This window comes from Argentina silus, assembly GCF_951799395.1.
Source record: "Argentina silus genome assembly, chromosome: 9".
NCBI lineage: Eukaryota > Metazoa > Chordata > Actinopteri > Argentiniformes > Argentinidae > Argentina > Argentina silus.
Window position 1 is genome coordinate 8,820,808 of NC_139663.1, and position 18,814 is coordinate 8,839,621.

Genomic DNA, 18,814 nt, shown 5'->3' on the forward strand with positions numbered 1-18,814 from the left:
TTCTGCTGGTGGGAGCCAACCAAGGAGGAATTTCCTGTCATTTTGCTGCGTTTCTCCCCCTGAGATCACATCAGCTTGGCTGCTGTTCCGTAGGCTGTAGGACGGATAAGGGCAGTCCTTTAGCTTATGCTGGCTCTCAACAGACCAACAGAAATGACTGTGCTGTGTAGAGTACAGTTCATGACTGTATGACTATGGGAACATTTTAGTAGAATTAGTAGGCCTCAGTAGGCTTGTTTTTGTTACTATAGGTGACCTCTGCCGATGCCTCACCACTGTGGGTTCACTGTGAAAGCAGGAGGCCATGATGGGGTCTGGCAATGTCCCCCCCCGTCCCCCCCCGTCCCCCCCCCCCGTCCCCAAATACCCCCAAAGCACCTGTGGTAAACAGACTCCTGGAGGCTATTTGAGAGAGAGAGAGAGAGAGAGAGAGAGAGAGAGAGAGAGAGAGGGAGAGAGAGAGGGAGAGAGAGGGAGAGAGAGGGAGAGAGAGAGGAGTGTCGGGATTAATGTGAATGCTTTTTGGACGCCTCTGAGGCAGCAGGCTAGCTTCGTGCTCTGGAGGAAGTTTTGAAGATGAAGGAGCCATGCTGGGATCTATTCTGAGAACAGGGGGATGTCTGGAGCTGCTACTGTTGGAAAGGAGGACATATTATCATTGGGGTATATGGGCAGGATAGAGGTGATATATAAGCGGCCACAATGTGTTGGGCCACTCAGAAGAGGATGAGTACTCAGAATCAGAAGGTCTGCGTTTATCTCAGACAGTTTATTGTAAGCAAAAGGATGTGCCATGTGAGAAAGATGAGCAGAAGTGAAACAACTGCAGACGTGTTGTGGTGAATGAGGTGAAACTGGAATGGCACGCCATCACCTTACCTGAACTGATCTGAGTCTACATTCTTACACTCTGACTGCAACACATTATACAATGTTACAACCAGACTGTGATGACACACACCTGCCTGATTAAAACACACTGTAACATTTTTCATACAAATCCTTTAAACAACACATTTATATGTCAGCACTCCATGATACTATGAGGCTTCACACACACTGTCGAGCAGCCAGACACACTCCTACGGTATTTCTACCGAAACCCTCTTGCTTACATTAAGAAAAACCAAACCTGTTCTTGTCAACAGAATCATCCTCAATTCTCAGAAGACAAGGGTAGCAACGTAGTTATTTATCTGTCATGCGATTGGCTGATAGGACCTGTGCTGGTTGCTATGTGTTCATATGTCTGTCATCTCGGCCCTGTGAGTGGTAGGAGATAAGGGCTTGTTTGGTGAGGGCTTCTCTTGAGATAAAATCTCCAATTGACTCTAGTCGTACTAGTGTGATTATATCTGGATGGAAATCTTTTCCGAAACAATGGAGATGGTGGCAAGAACAACATCACATTTAACTCAGTCATGCAAAAGAGAGTGTCCTTGTGGTGCTGAGCAGCAACTAATCTGTATCACTGGATGTATGCAAAGTCTAAAATGAAGGTCACATTTGAAATTTGAAATTGATAATGTATGGTATACTGTAATCTATCTGCGGATGTTTTGTAGAAAAATATATATATTCACTTTACTGTAGCACATTTAATCTTTGCCATAAAACATGATAAAAGTGTATTGTGTCGTACTGTTTAGGGAAACTGGGGGACAGGGCATGCAGCAGTGGAGGCGGGTGCAGGCAGAGGACGGGCTCATTGAATTTCATGGAATGGAACGTGGAATAGAATGCAGGTTACCTTTCTTCTCAGGTATTCAAAATAAACATACAGTAGCTCACCTAAAACTAACAGGCAGATCAGAATCAATCACTTCATACTGAATGGTGCGGAGTACAAGCAAAGCAAATCAATCTTCTATCTTCCATATGTTGGTGTAGTCTGCAGCTCTAGTGACAGCCATGCATGCCAATAACATTGTGTCGCTCATGCCATATGACTGTAACCTATGGATTCCTTTCTCTACCCATCATAGGTATTCAGTTACCTTCGGTGAACCCATACTCCTCTGGCCTGGCCTAGACCTGATGGATCTTATGATGGTGTGTCTCTACCTTGTCTGATATTATAGGGGATAAAGTAACTGCCAGTGTCTGTGACCTCTCTCTGTCTCTCTCCTCTGCTCTCATAACTTGTGCCTGTCTGCCTTCAACCTGTATCTTCTTACTCAGTTACAGATCATATAGTCAGTCGTCTCCAGTCTCTTTATGAAGAGTGTTTTCCTTTGCTAATGTCTTGTGGAGGAATTTCTTCTTCACAGTACCTCTCTGTGCGGTGCATGCAAGGTACTGTAATTGAAGAAGCATGATCGAAATTGAATATTATATCATTAAAATGACAACCATGACGAAGACCATAATGCTTTACTAATGACTGCTGGATAGTTGGTATTATGGATGGTGGCGGGGGGATATGTGGTAAAAATAGAAGGTATTTCCCCATTCTGTAAAAGCCATCAACTGTACAGGACAACTGGGACCGGGGTGAGAGACTGAAAGAATTCCCCCCTTTGAGAGAATTTAATCCAGCATGGTAAAAAAAAACCTGACCTAGAAGCTATAACATTATATGTTTGCTTATAAACCACAAACAGATGAGAGATGTGGATAGGAAGAAGTAGTTCCATTCTAGCTACCGTGGAGAAGACCGCAAGTTTACAGGGCGGGAGAGAAAAGAGAGAGCCTGAGAAATGCACAGTGGATTTTTCTCAAGCTGACACGGAGGGAGCGGTGCTTTTGCTCCTGTCTGGTAAAGTCATCAAGGCCTGAACACAAGAGGGTGTGTGGAAAGAATGGATGGCTCTTAGTAGATGGACTTTGAAGCACAATCAGCACATTTCTGCTCTGCAGTTTTCATTCTATATTAAATAGAGTTACTGTAATTGGTTCACATGATGTAGTGAACTAGTTTCATGACTGAATGACAAAGTAAAATGAGGAGTAGGGTAAGCATGACAAGCTAAAGAGATGCATCATTTTGGAACTGATAAAAACAAGTGCACTCTTGTAAATCATTCTGTGTGGCAACAGCAGAGCCAGGGAAAATATTTATTCAGCATTCATCTGCCTCTGCAATAGTACATTCAGAGCTGAGCATCAGACACTGGGGACAGCTCTGGCTGAGCATATGCCACAGGGTAAGATCAACGGTCATTCAGACTGTCATGGCAATGTAGGCTCATGTATTGACAGTATCAATGTATATTTTCCCAGAGTGCCTTCAGCAGTGTGATGTATGTGATGTTGGAGGGAGAAGAAGCCTCCTCTGCGGGACGTGAGTCTCTGCGTCAGCCATAACCCTCAGGGCCACCACAGGGCTCGAGAGCTTGGCATTCCACAGGCCCAGTTTGTGTACAGAGTCCCAGCGTTGCAGGAAATGCCGGGGATTGTGTCGTGGGAAATGTTCTCTTCCTTTTGAATAGATGGCCAGGCATTCTTTCTCTCTGCTATGTTGGGTACATCCTGTTCCTGGTTTCTCTTTTAGCTTTTCAGCACTTGAGTTTGCACTCGGACCTGACCTGACCTGTGTTTGACTCTAAAGGGGTTCACTGCGTCACGGTTGTTCACTGCGTCATGGTCCAGGATCCCCGGTCACTGGAGGACAGGGCTAGCAGCAATACGTGATCTAGTCTACGCAGGCTGCAGCATCATGGTGACTTTTCTCATAAATGACTTTGTCAATTTGACAGGCACAACTAATTATTTTCTGAATAAACAGAGCAGAAATGTATCTTCCCAGTGGGATCTGTCATACTGGATATTAAACATGAAAAAACCAAGCCCTAGATTCTAGATCTGCATAGATTCCAGGATTCTGTCACAGCTCAGGTTAAATAGAAAACAATTTCAACTCTGTCCAAGTGTTTCTCAGGTATGACATAATTTAATTAAAGATGTTTATATTGAGTAGATGTGCCAAAAATGTATCACATATGCAAAAGGGGTAGCAAAAAGAAGTAGCTGTTCCTGCTGTATACACAGAGGATGATGTACCATCTTGCTGCAAAACAAATGAGCTAGTGTGTGCCAGACGGTGAGTGAAATTCCAGTACGTGTTATCTCTTCCTATCTGACACAGTGTACCTTGCCCCAGGTGCAATATGTGGGGCGCTCGGCTGGCTCACGTGTGATGTGGGAAACTGAAGTGAAGGTGGAAGGAACATGTCAGGTAAGTCACCATACAGGTATGTACCTGATTGTTCTCCACAGTTTAAACTGGCACATTCCATTTCCCCCCCACTGCACTAAGCGAGGTTCACACGCTAAATGACTTCAGGTGGTGCTCTCACAACCTGGTACCTCCCCAACTCCTGTCTGTTTTCTCCTTTTTTTTCCTCTCTCTCCCTTTGCATATGTTCTTTCATAACCCTTTTGTCATTCATCTTTCCTTCTCTCACTTTGACACACCATCTATTGATCTCTCCGTCTCTCAAACAGTCCAACTCTCCACCCACCTCCGCATAGAACTGCTGGTCTCTGCTTGCTCATCTGTAAAAAGAAACAACCAGTAGGTTCTGTCGACCTAAAGGCAGTTGAGTGCTCTGTTCTCAGCTAGCTCTGCACCTGAGTCAGCCTGTGGGCGAAGTGGATGGTGGTGGTCGAGTGTGTTACCGCATGAAAGAGAACAGAAAGTGTGACGCAGCATGGGCCTCGACGCCCACACACACACACACACACACACACACACACACACACACATACACACACACACACACACAAAGTGCTTCAGTTATTAAGCTTTGGACCTGGACCTGCACAATCACCTTGTGTGGCCTGATTGGCTTGTTCAGCACTGCTATAGTCAGTTGTTTTTTGAAAGAGGTTGCCCCACCCAGAGCAATGGACTGATATGGTGGCTAGCAGTTACCTGACAAACCTACAATAACATATATTGTAAACACATTATGTAAGGTCATATACTGAAGGAATCTGTCATCCAATTCCACAGATACCTCATTGTTACCTCACCTATCAGTTCCCAGGAGAAGAGAACACATGTCATGACAGTTTCACACCCCAGGTATGTAAATAAGCTAGGGAGATACCAGTCGTCTGAATGCGTTGTCATCTACCTTCCTGGGCAGGCCTAATGGGTTCCATTCCCACAATTGAGAACTAATCCTTGTTATTACATAAATGGTTCATCTTAAATGGGGCTCAGGCCTGAATAGACAGAAATGTCACCTGTCTTCATTTTTAGCATAGCTGTCATAGTAAGACATTGTCCAACGCCCTGTTGGTGCTTTTTTAAATAGAATGTGTCCAGCCAATGTTTTTGAATGTGCAGTTCCAGGAGAGCTGTGGAGAACAATTGATAGCCAAGTTCTGTATTAGGCAAGCAGATCAGATTGTTCTGTCTGCCAAATACAGAGCCTCCAGTAGTGTGACAAGTTTACATCATCATCACACAGGGGTTGTGTATTATAGCTGCCCTCCCTCTTCCCTCTCACTGTTTTGCTATTTTAGATTCATCCTGTCTCTCTACTGGTGATTCATGTCTGTTTTCTTTGGAAGAGAGGCACAATCCCGGCTAAAACCAACCGTCTGAAATCTTCCTGCGTGAAATCAGATGACTGAGTACATTTAAAAGACTCCCGAAGACATTTTGACTGTGTGTCCAGGGCTTGCCTTGTGGTGTTTTTGTTTCCACTGGTGGCCTGGGAGTCTGTATCACACTGGTAGCCTGTCTGGGTCTGCATATTATTCTGGTGTCTCACATTGGCATGAGGGGGATAACTCAATTCAAAGACACCAATACTCTCTCCAAGCTGAGAAGAGGAGAACTAAGGATGACAGACTGGTAAAGACATGCAGGTCAGGCTGATTCACGCTGTGAAGGGGAAAAAGATCACAATGTACCAATACTTCTTGGTATTTTAAGGGCATGTATCTCCTGAATTCTTACATGAACCAGGGCCAATAAAACATACATTTCAATCAACACCTCTGAAAATGACAAGCCTAATACATTTCTCAAATTCCTCTCAAGGCACGTTGTTGGCTTTGCCACCAGCAGCAGGAGCACAAGCAAGTTCCAATGATTTATTACCATGTGGCCCATTTCCAAAAATCCCATGAATTGAGTGAATTTATTTGTTCTACACAAATTCCCCCCTGTCTCCCCTACTGTTTCGGAGGCAGCGGATGCACATTCAATGCACTCTGGAACATTCCAGAGGCACATCTGTGTCTTATCGTTTCACAGCATCACTTCCTTCACAGAAAATGAAGAGGGGGACAAGCCAAGTTATGAATTGTATTGACTCTTTTTAAAAGGCTGTACGTGCGTATCGCACATCACCGCCTGTTTGCCATGATATGCCTCCCCAGGGCTAATGCTAAGCTATAGTGGCTAACACTGCCTCTCTGTTGTTAGAGGTGAGTTTGCACCTGTTGCTATGACTATGATGAAGCATCATAGTGAGCTAAGCCTGTAAGGCCACATACCACAGTCCACTACAGACTATGTGGGGTCACAATGGAATATTCCAAGCGATGGGTACATAAGTGTCTGTGTTGTGCAGTAAAGCACCATCGTTGACTCCTGCCTTGTATGTTCGTGGGGAGCCACGGTCAATGACCATCTCTGAGGAACATGTTGTGCTGCGTGTTTCCCAGAAAGCAAATTCTGTTAACAGTAGATTCCTCAACTACAATTGACCCTCATCTGTCCACTTTTTTGGCAGCAATTTGTTATACTTACTTTTTAATGTATATTTTGTTGTTATTTAAGCAGCATTGGGATATGTAATGGCTGAGTGAGAACAGTGAAAAGAGACTGTAGGTTCATTTCTCATCATTATTCTGAATAGCTTTATAGCATGTTACACTAATTCCTCTATCAGTATTGGTATTTCCTCCTCCTCCAAACTGTCAAGCTCAGTTGTGGGAGTGACTTGGAGAGAGAGTGTGGCAGGAATGTCACCTCACTACTGAGATTCAGGACATTGCTGAGCAGCTGCTCCAAAGGTACTCTCACTTGCGATCCTCAACCATACTAAGGTGGCACCTCCCTTCTGGCTGTCTACATCATCCACTAATGACTACACCCATTCCTCCCAGTATCACCTCGCCCACATTAAGCTCCTTCGTGCCATCAACTTCGTCACCCAATCTGTTGCATAACAATATGTAACTTTCCCATTTAAAATGTAAACTTATTTCATAAACATTTATATAAACATTTCACCCAAATCCATCACATGCTGCCTGCAAGCGTACCAGAGTGTCTGTTTTTACCCCCTGTCTCAAATAGAAAATGCTTCTATTGGAGACACTACGCCCAAGCTCACACCCTCTTTAGTGTAACACGTGCAGCCAGTGTACTTTAAGGTGTTTAGAAGGAGGGGAGACGTTGTTCTACCCTCATAGACAACACAGACAACACTCATACCTCCTATCTTGGAGAATAGAAAATTCTTCCATTTTTAGATTTTTAGACCATCACATATGTCCCCAATCTTCCTGTTTCTCTCTCTGATTTTTTTGGGGGGAACATTGTGTTAAACCTGGCAGAGGACAGTCTTGTCTGGACCTGATTCTTTTGAGAGGCTGTATATATTTAACCCAGGGCCGTCACGGTCTTCCGGCAGACTGAGTAAGATCATATGACTGCTCTGTCCCTGGGCCTTTGATCAGTCTCTTGTATCATACTGCAGTGGACAGATGTTGCTGTCCTCAGCAAGGTTACACTGAAAACAAGAATGGGGCAGCATCAAAGGAGTTAATAAAACACTGATGTGATAAGAAGATAAACTAGGTTTTCCCCTTGTTTCATGAAAGCTTTTCTTTAGTTTGCTTGCCCTCGACTCTCTTGTACTCGTATTTCAGATTGCTGCTTTTTTGGGGGGTAGAGTGGGAGATTAGCACTGATAGCATAACAGAGCAGTGCAATATTCTGATTTATCACATGACTCTGAATGGGAGACTGATTTTGGACACATGACGGTAATGCAATAAAGATGATGACTGGCACGTCTTCATCATGCAATTGTCATTGTCTGACAGGGAGAAGGACTCATGTCCTGTGACTGTAGGATTTGTCATGTGTATGAAGAGCCGTGGGATCAGTGTTGTGTCTGGTTCCAGCCCTGCCGTGGCCACAGTCTCAGGCCTGTTTCTGGTTTAGCAGGAAAGAGGCAGCAGATTCCTGGGCCCAGGCGTTGCGTCAGCAGGGGGATTCCTAGGGGGCTTTATGTCTGGGTGTTGCATTCCTGCCCGTCCCTACGCGTTGCCATCCCCACACTCACGCGACACACTGCATCACACTGCTACAGACAGCAACACAAGCGAGCCCCTGTCCTACGGCTGAGGAGAGGGGTGTGAGAAACATGCACACTGAGGTCAGAGTTATGGCCTAGGAGGCGAAGGGTGGCGCACACCCAAATAACCGCAGCCCACAGTGACGAGCACTCCCTCTTCATCTATACCCCCCCCCCCTCCCACTCCCCCAATCCCATAAACCCCTCTTCAGGCGAGCAAGCAGGACAATGGTGCAATTCAACATGTCTCGGCACAAGAGGCCATTAAAATTGTGAATACTATGCTGTGTATGAATGGGCCGTGTGATGAGTCTAAGTTAGCGATCGTTAAAGTACAACTGCAGGGAGAACTGAGAACTTTGATGTTATCTCTAGAGAAAATACATCTGGAAGTCTCCGACCACTACCACCACCATGTGTCTCCAGAACATCCCCCCCAACCTGATGTTGACAACACTAATATTGATTACAGGGAGATTATGTTAAAGCTAACAGATGGCGTGCACCCATTCCTCTTCTATGGGTGTTTACAGGGGAGGAGTGTCTGGGGTGGGACACCCACCATGGAAGAGCCACTCCCTCCTGTCACAAGACAGGACATGGAGTGGGTGGTTGTGTTACGGTCAGAGCTAAGGAACCCAAGCACAGAACACAGAGACAAGACACGTATATAAAATAATCGGGTTTTAATGAGGGATTAGGGGAGAACGGAGTAGCAGGGTGGAATGGCAAGCAGGGCAGGCAGGTAGACAGGGCAGACAGGCAGGTAGACAGGGCAGGCAGGACCGGTAGACAGGCAGACAGGGCAGGTAGGACCAGTAGACAGGCAGGTAGGGCAGGTAGGGCAGGTAGGCAGGGCAGGCAGGGCAGGCAGAGCAGGCAGGACAGGTAGGGTAGGCAGACGGGCAGGCAGGCAGATCGGCAGGCAGGCAGAAACCGGGAAGTGGTCCTGTAGCACAGAGAGAACGCGGTGAGACAAATACTTAGACACAGAGAATCTTCATGAAACTAATCGCTGCTAAGCGGCTGAGAGCGAGACTGACTTGTAACAACAACAAACGATCTGACAATGAGTGGATGGGAAGTCGGGGTTTAAATACTGCAAGTAGATGAGAAGATGAACCACAGGTGTGTAGACCGAGCAGGTGGAGATGATGATGAACTGGATTGCTGGAGCCACGTCCACACACATACACACACATACACACACATACACACACATACACACACAGACAGACAGAGACAGACAGAGACAGACAGGGGAGAGAGAGAGAGAGACTGGCACAGGCTAGGTGGAAGTGGAGGGCGTGACAGGTTGAATCGCTGCCAGGGTGTTTTATGGCCCCATTCAGGACCCCAGTCACAGTCCACAGAAAGGCCTGAGCAAGGGGAGACCAGACCAGTAAAAATTGGACACCCTCTGAGTCCACGTTTTATATGGAAGGACCATATTTCATTGAAGTTTCATCTTTCACCATTTACCCCAAGCTTGTGTGTATGTTCTTATCAAATCCTCACATGTATTGTAAAAAGTTCAACTTCTGTTAAAGTCAAACGTTGTAAATCCTTCTTATGGAAAATAAGGTTCACCTGAAACTTAGAGACAGTGTGTTCGGGGAATGTCTGCTGAATGGTGCCTGCGGGCCGCTGGTCCGGTGTGTGAGGTGAACTGTTGAAAAGCGGAGGAGGGCTGTAAGGAAGGTGGTTTTTGGTCTTGAGGGACACATGAATAACTGGCTGTTGACATGTGATATAACTCATAGCTGTTGGGTCCCCAATGTGTTAAGATGGAGGAAACACAGACAGACACACTCTCTGGATGTGCTGTCGCCCTGGAGGGTCTGATAGGAGACAAAGTATTAAAAACAGTGTTGGATTATGAGAAAGCATAGAGAGATACGTAAATATACAGTCAGGAGTTCCTGGATCTCAAACTGGGTGTAGGATTTACAGGGGACGGGACGGTTTGTTTGTGTGGATGTGGACAATACACAGGAAGCAAAGCCATCGCCAGTTCTGCGCACGGATGAGATGAATGACTTAACCAGACAAACAGGACTGTGCACGCTCACGCAGAATCAAAGAACTAGAGCATGGAGAGACGAGTGCCTCATCCCTCCCTTTAGTTCCTGTGATGGGCTGCTGAGTTTCTGAGCCACCCCCCCCCCCCCCCCCACCACCACCACCACCACCACCCCACCCCCCCCACACACACACGTTCCCACTTCCCTCTCACACCCTGTGACCCCTCACTGAGAAGCCAGCTGAGAGCTGGACATGCTCCAAAGCCCCTTTTCATCCAGCTGTACTGAGGTACCACAGGAAATCCAGGATATTCCTAGCGGAACTCTGGTCCAGTCCACTGTTCCACGGGGGTGGAGATTTAGGTTAGGAAATGCTGGTGGTAATATAGTGCCTGTATAACTTGCAACTGTTTATATTGTGTTGTTTTGAAGGATACACACAGCAGGATATCCAAAGAGGACATGGTACATGTAGGAGCGCAGAATATTGAGTTTTTAGAGATCACAATAACAATACCTCAACACATGAAAGCTATTGTGAATAGTCTATTGGTGCCACCTGTCCAGGGTGCTATGAAGAAAAGGAGGCTGAGTGTGACAGTTGTCAAGAGAAAGAGGAAGATTCTCCACCTCTTTTGACCTGTGACCCACACCCTCATCCCCAACCCCCCCACCCCTGCATGTTTCTAAAGAGCCACATGGTGACAGAGCAAGCAACCCCCTTCTAATTGCATGTTCGCATAGGTGTGGTCTGACACACACAAGGAAAGAATAGAAAGTTTAAAAGGTTTTCTAGATAAACTAGCATTTCAGTATCTCCCTTCAGTGATGGCATGAATCAAGATTGGCTGCATATGCAAATGTAAACACACTCTCAAAGACAAAAGCGCGTGCACGCGCACACACACACACACACACACACACACACACACACACACACACACACACACACACACACACACACACACAGACACTGACACATATGTAAACATAAATTAACACTTATGCTCAATGAAACACACAGTACAGTGTCAGGTAATATCTGGCCTAGAGTTGCTGAATTAAGGGCCTAATATGATTTTGCATACATGAACATACATACTATACTACTGTATGACAGCGCGAGGGTATCAATCAAGCCTGTACACTGAAATACCCGTGAGACCCACGCTATGTGGTCTACGCCTCACAAAATGTTACTGTTGTATCTTTTATGAGGTCTATTATGATTTTCCTCTTCATTTACTGTATTTGAAGTTTAGACATTCCCCCAGACCCTAACCACAAAGCTCTCCCAGTCGGTCTCTGTGGTGTGATGGATACAAGGTCCATGGCAACCTCTTAAAGATCTTGTTGGCTGGCGTTTCAAGCAACTGCTTCCTCCCACATCCATTAATTCTCTGGGAAAAAAGCTTTTTCCAATCCTCATTAGAATTTAAAAACCTAGCCTGCTGTTTATGAGCGTTTTGGAGTGCGTGTAGTTGTTTGTTCTTTGTTGTGTGTACAGCAAACTACATTGTCTGAAATGTACAATAATGTTAAATGATTATTCACCTGTGTCCTATCTGGCAGTGGCTAACATTTGGTAGTGTTGATGATAAATCTAACAGTAAACAGTGGAGAGTGGAGACTAGAGGGAGATGAGGGTGGGTGTTGCTAGGGGATGGGGCGACATGTTGTGGGAGGTGAGGTGGGGCTGTTGGTAGAGCACTGTTGCACTGTCTCCACCGCTACATAAACAAACACATCGAGACAAAGGAGTGCCCTGGCAAAGACTATCATTAGTAGAAGTCTGAACTCTGACCTTTGCCATGACCCAGCGAACATACAGAAGCCTCTACCTGCTGTCACCGTCCTTCGCAGCTCGGCTGTTTTACCTCTCAGGAAGAAGTGTGTTGTTAAAAGCAGTCACTTGCATCATTGGAGCACTGACCCTCCGAGTGGCCTGCTTCGCACCGATGGATATGCTTTCTCTGTTGTTGTCTCTGCTTTCCATTGCCTGATATTGGCTGAACAAACATTTCCATGACCTATTGTCGTTTTTTTGTGAGTGTTTGTCATGTCTCACTGCACAAGAGAGTGAACAGCAGCAGTGAAGTTACTTGTCCTCCTTATCAAACATCTTTAACAGCTGCAGAGAGAGAGTGTGTTTACTCCTAAACACAGTACACTCATTTAATGGGGAGAAGCCAAACCAAACAGCCTGTAAATGAAGGCAAATTACTGTATCTGTTCTTCTCAGACGGTGGTCTCTGTAAACAGTTATGGGTCTGAAGTTATGGTATACATTTACAATGCTCTGTTTTGGATGTTTTGTGTTTTAATAGAGGTTTTCTTTAAGGCAGATGGACTGAATGTTGTGTAGTGTCTCCAGCTGCTCTCTCTCTCTCTCTCTCTCTCTCTCTCTTAGTCAGACCATGGTTTTTCCACCAGACCAGAGTTATTCTTTCTCTCTCTCTCCCCCTCAATCTCTCCCCCCCTCCTCTCTCCCTCTCTCTCTCGCATACTACTCACAGTAGCCAAATAAAATATACATAGCCATTTTTGTATCATGAGTCAGGCGTTCTAACTTGATTCCATTCAATCCTCATCCCCTCCTCTTCATTCCTACCTTCTTCCCTCATCACCTACTCATCCTTTCTCCTTCAGTCATGTTCTTTATTTTTCCTCTAATTAATTCCCCCCCCCACACACACACCTCCCGTCATCTCTTTCTGTCTTAGTTGTCAGTCAGGTCTGTTTCTACAGTACCACACTCCCATCACCTGACGTTCATCAATACACCAAACACACTGTACAGAATGCATAGGGAGCTTGGCCATAATGTGCCTCTGCTACTGTACAATTTTCCAGGGGGACAAGCTTTTCTCCCACAGTTTAGCAGGTTGTTGTTTCGACCAGCCATGTGGGAGACATACTGTATGTACACTAATAGGGTGTTTGTTTTGGGAGATAATCCATATTCCTGTTTCTCCACTATTTTTTTCTTATTTTTTTTCCATCTCACCAGACATACAGAAATAGACAATAGTCGCTTGTTTGGGTTTCAACCAAACCCTGACACAGTCATGCTTTTGATGGATGGCCACGGGTGCATCATTGCTCTTGCCCAACAAACCTACAACATGCCCACAGTTTGAGCACTGGAGCCGTTTTGAATCCCATTTGATATTAAAAGACTGGGTCTTAACTTAATTAGTTGTACTGTATATATAGTAATCTGTCTCATGTCTTTAATAGGTCTCCTGTTGCCTGTGTTGGATTTGGGACACAATACTCGGGCTGTGTGGGGGATGAAGGCTGGAGACACAGGCTACCCACAGCAACAGCTGAGAACGCTCTGTCTGTCTGTCTGTCTGTCTGTCTGTCTGTCTGTCTGTCTGTCTGTCCTAAAGCAAGGCTGAATCTGCTGAAGCCCACACCCGAACATCTTCATGATGGTGTCATATCTGTATGTGACTATTTCAACAACTGATTTAGGCAAGCTTGAACATCTTTTTATAGATTAGGAGTGCCTGTGGTATAAGCTTGACAAAGGCGAGACTATGTTTGTCTAGTTTACCCAGTAGCAGCAGTGCTTTATATGGTTTTGAGTAATAGATATATTCTAGAGGAAAGCATAGCATCTCCTATTTGCAGAGCAACTGTCAAGATATTTCAGTGGCAAGAAATCAAGCTATACCCATACCTTTGTATGGTCTGTAATGATGACACATTTTTAATTTTGACCAGTTTGTACATGTTTGTTCTTTCTGAATCTACATTCAATAGACACACTGCAGCACTAGACAACCATCTCCACTGTGCACTGTTGAAAGTTACTGTTATGACTTTCTCCAGTCGGGGAGGTCAGACAGAGCTAGTCAACACGGCAGGATGTGGCTGAGTGTCTCTGCTGCCTTACACCTGAGAACAGCTTTCATCTTCTCTTTCCTCCCTCTCTCTTTCTCACTCTTGCTCTCCCTCTCTTCCTGTGCCTCTGTCTGCTTTGCATCAACCCACACAGCTTGAGTTCTGAGAAGAAACCTCATCCTGCCCTCAGTGAAGATGTCTGTGTAGAAAACTGAAGTAGACGTTAGCACGGCACATCCTGTTGTGCATCCACAGAGCTACCGTACAGTGCAGAATCAATGCAGGGGGGGAGCGATCAATCCATCTGTTTCCCAACACCAGAGTAAGAGTGTTTCAAGCATGAACACACATACTGTACTCACAGGCATTCCACTGTCATCTATTGTTGAAGACGCTGTGTGCGGGAGAGCGAGGCAGCTGTAGTTCATGCTGCCTGCTGTAGCATGCCTCAATCTGTCTCATTCCTCATCGTTGTCTCACGTTCATGCTCTTTTGAGACTTTCTACCCTCCAGTCATTATTTTTCTATTAGAGAACTGTTCAGGAGAGGTGAACTAAGACCATGCAGTTTGATTTACATTCCAAGAAACGGCCTGTCTCTCCATTTGAAATACTAGTGCGGGTATGAAGAAATTACTGACATTACTCACGTTTATCGACGCAGCTCCCAGGCTAGCAAACAGGGGCTGTTAGCTTTGGCTAGGATTCAAGAGCGAGAGATGCAAGCAATTAGGAGTATGTATATGCCTGAGGGAGAGACTTGACAAATGAGTGCCTATTTGGGACTGGTAGAGGAAAATAAATATGTTCACCCCATTTAGTCAAGGGGGTGTGGGGTTCACACTGATTCAGCCAAAACAGTGGTCCACCTTGATAGCAGGCAAGGACTGCCCTGTTAGGTCACTATGGAAAAGTTCACTGGAGGGGAAAACCACGAAAAAGAGACCACTTTAAGCACTAAATTAAGAAAGTAATTAAAGAAACATATTTTACCTTGAAAGCAAAACAGGGGAATTCCCCTGGGTTAAGACTACTTGCTACTCAAAAGTTAGAGAGTGTGTATGTTATGTATGCTCAGTGCATAAATACATGTAAAGTACCAGGGTGTGTGTTTGTATGTGCGAGAGTTGGAATGTATGTATATTCAGACTTTCCATGGAAATCCCATTAGATCTTTTATCAGATGTTTTAATAAATGTTCTACATATTCAATATTCACAACAAGAAAGTGTAAAGTTACATTTAAGATCTATTTATTTGGTGTTCACAGTCACAATCTGATTGTTGTTATGGAAACGCAAATAGATGTAGAAGTACCATACACATATTTTTTCAAAGACTGATGTGTCAGATCTCACCATGCGTCACACTCTGAATGGGAACAACACTCGTAGAAAATGACATGACACTGATAACTACTCTTAACAAGGCACCCCGCATCCAATATGAACAAGGTGACAGTTAATCAGAAAATATTTGATCCATGAGAGCTACCAAATGATGCTCCAACAGCAGCACAGGTGTGACTGGAGGTGTTTGATCTCTTTCTTATCGAGCCTCAATGATCAAAATGCAACAAGCTGCTAACAGATGGATGACGCATCACCACATTGACTATTGTTTAACTGTTATCATCCATCACTAGGTGACTGGTCATGAATGCCTTCAGAGTGAGGGTCAGTGGGGCCTTTGGTGTTAAACAGGGGTTTGGTCTCATCAATCACTTCTCCTGATTATGGTAGGTAATCCTATCAGGGGTTTAAACTAAAACCACTTTATCTAAATCTCCACTCAGTTACCCCGTACCTTGTGATCACAAATGTAGGGTAATTCAGATGTGGAGGTTTTAAATCATCTACTCATTACTCATGATTGACATCAAATCAAATCAAATCGAACTTTATTAGAGCACATTTCATTGACAGATGCAACACAATGCGCTTTACAGGAATATGAATAAAACAATGAAGACAACAAGACAAAACATAAGAGAATAACAAGTACAACAGTCATGGGAGTTTAAAACAGTGAAGCCAGGGAACAAGTGAGGACTGTGGAGATGAATGCATAGTAAACAAAAGCTCAAACGAAATTCAAAAAATAAAAGAATGTTCCAGAGGCTGGGGGCAAAAACACTAAAAGCTGCCTGTCTCTTGGTTCTAGGCTTCGGGGGGAAAAAAACAGGGTACATACCTTAAACACAGGTCTGACATGTAGTGGGGTGCATGATCATGACATTTATGTGCACAGCACATAACTAAAGCCAGATCAAAATAGGCACTTCAAAGACTCATGTCAAAGACATCTGTTGAAGCCCCTTTACTTCTGGCCTAGTTGTTCTTTGTCCATTTGATTACCTACCAGGCAGTCAGATCACTTGCCCATTCTATTCTTTCATTCTCTTCTTTGCTTTGTTGTTTTGCTATGTGCTGCCTAAAGGATTATGAGTGCGTCTTTTTGTGCCTTTTCTACCACTTGAACGTCACCTCCGCACGTCATCAAGCTCTGTGGCAGCGAGTGACGCCCAGCGCCATTGTGTGGCCAAAGAGTGATCAGCGCGGTACAACGAATCTCTGTCAGCCCGGTTGAGGGGACATTTGTCCCTTTTGTTAGTCACAATAGATGTGCCACAAATACCACCAGTGGGGGAAAGGGGGGGGGGGGGGGTCAGGACTTGGGTGGCGGTGTGGTAAGCATTTAAATGAACCACAGCTATTAGCCTATGTGGTTTTATGAGGTGTGAGACCTTCCTGCTCCTTCCAGGCTCTTTTACACTGAGGTCAGAGCAAACGCAGTAGAAGTTGCAATAATGTGTGACCTGGGCTCATCATCATTACATCATTGCTCAAGTGTCACCAAAGTGTCACACAAAGTGACCCCTGCAACTATGACAGCATCTAAGCTGGCCTAGTTTCAACTGTTCCAAACCTTCTAAACTTTGACTCACTGAACCTACAAACCACCCAAGGTTATGCATTGTCAACGTAGAGACATAGAGCTTGTATTTTGGTTTCAAGTCGCATCTGCCAAGGGTTTAGAATGCTAGACATCAAATGGTTTTGGATCACAAATTGTACAGTAGGCCTACATCTCAGACCAGACAAACGTACAGGTATAAGTAAACAAAGACAGGCAACACTCATGCAAGACTCATGCAATATGGAGTAAGACAAAGATTACCAAGTAACCTGTCTGAACCTTACCCATTCATTACTGAAAATCACAAACTGCATAAACAATCGTTTATGTATAAGAACTGTAAACACAGCAGGTAGACAACTAGCAATCATTTTCCATGTGGATTCAGCATTTAGTAATTTTGCAACTGAAATCTTTCACCCCTCATTAACATAGCAAAGTCTTTAGAGAAGTAAATTACTATTTTCTAACAAGACATTAATTCTATAGCTAACTTCAAGAAAGCCCCACTTTTCATTTCAACAGCCCTATGGTTTCCAAATGATTTGGTCTTGCCGTGTAAGACTACTGAAAAATATACAGTACTTGTGTATCCAAACACAAACATTTCACCAGGTACCAAGCCATTATCACTCTGCCAGTTTTAGGGATGCATTGAATGTCAGTCAGAGAAGCCTTTGAAATGTGATTCCACTCATCCTTGATACCACACTTGGTGTGTGCAGTGAGGGAGGGCACACCCTCCTCAGACAGACAGCCTGCTGGTGCCCGTCGATGACAAGCTGCCTCACTAATTCCTCCTCTGAAAGAATAACAAGGGGAGAAAAACAGGTCACAGTGTTCCTTCAGACAGAAAGGAAAAGTCAGGGAAGTTATCATAGCTGAAGATCTCCACTCAACTCAAGTGGAGCCTCTCTAGAGCCTCATCAAGAAATAACAACAGACCCCTTAAGCATGTCGCAGGGTCTCGGGAGAAAAACACTTACATAACAAGAATCCCCATTTACAAACCCTTGGGTAGCAAAAAAAAAGAAGAGAGAAAGAATGTTCTTGAATGCTTGGACAAAAGACGATCTGTTTCCCAAACATATTTACTTAAGACAGTCATAAGGAAGCTTAGCAGTGTACAACCCCCACTGCTCTTCCTCCGGTCCCCTCTTTACCCCCCAATCCTTGCTAGTACTGGTTCCATTCTCCCTCCACAGGCTTGAGTTGAGAGCCTCAACATGTGAGGACTGCATGTCACATGAGAGTAGGCATGTGAGGAAGGATTCACTTAGTGAGCCCATAGGCTTGGGAAGCCTTTGCCTCTCTCTGATCTCCTATTATATTCCATTATATTCTATCATATATATTCCATTAAATATCATATGGGTGTTGTTTGATGTCAGTTGATGTTAGATGTTATGGATGTCATATGATGACAACAAGAGACTACGTCTTGTTTGTGTTCTTTGTTGTCTAATCTAATGCAATGGTCATGGCTTACACCTCATTTTCTGCTCCACTTTCCTTGATTTGAAAAATGCACATACTTAGCTCAGCTTTTGAGTTAAAGAAAAAAACAGATTTTTCTCCCCTGATATAAACATCCATTATAATTCCCACTGAAGTTACATTGAGCATATATCGTCGACATTTTATCCATCGGCATGGATCCAAAACGTACACCAAAGTTGAGTTTTCGTGAAACAAAAGTCAATATAAATTGACCCACAGACGACCAGACCGATTTGTTCCTGTCCCTGTG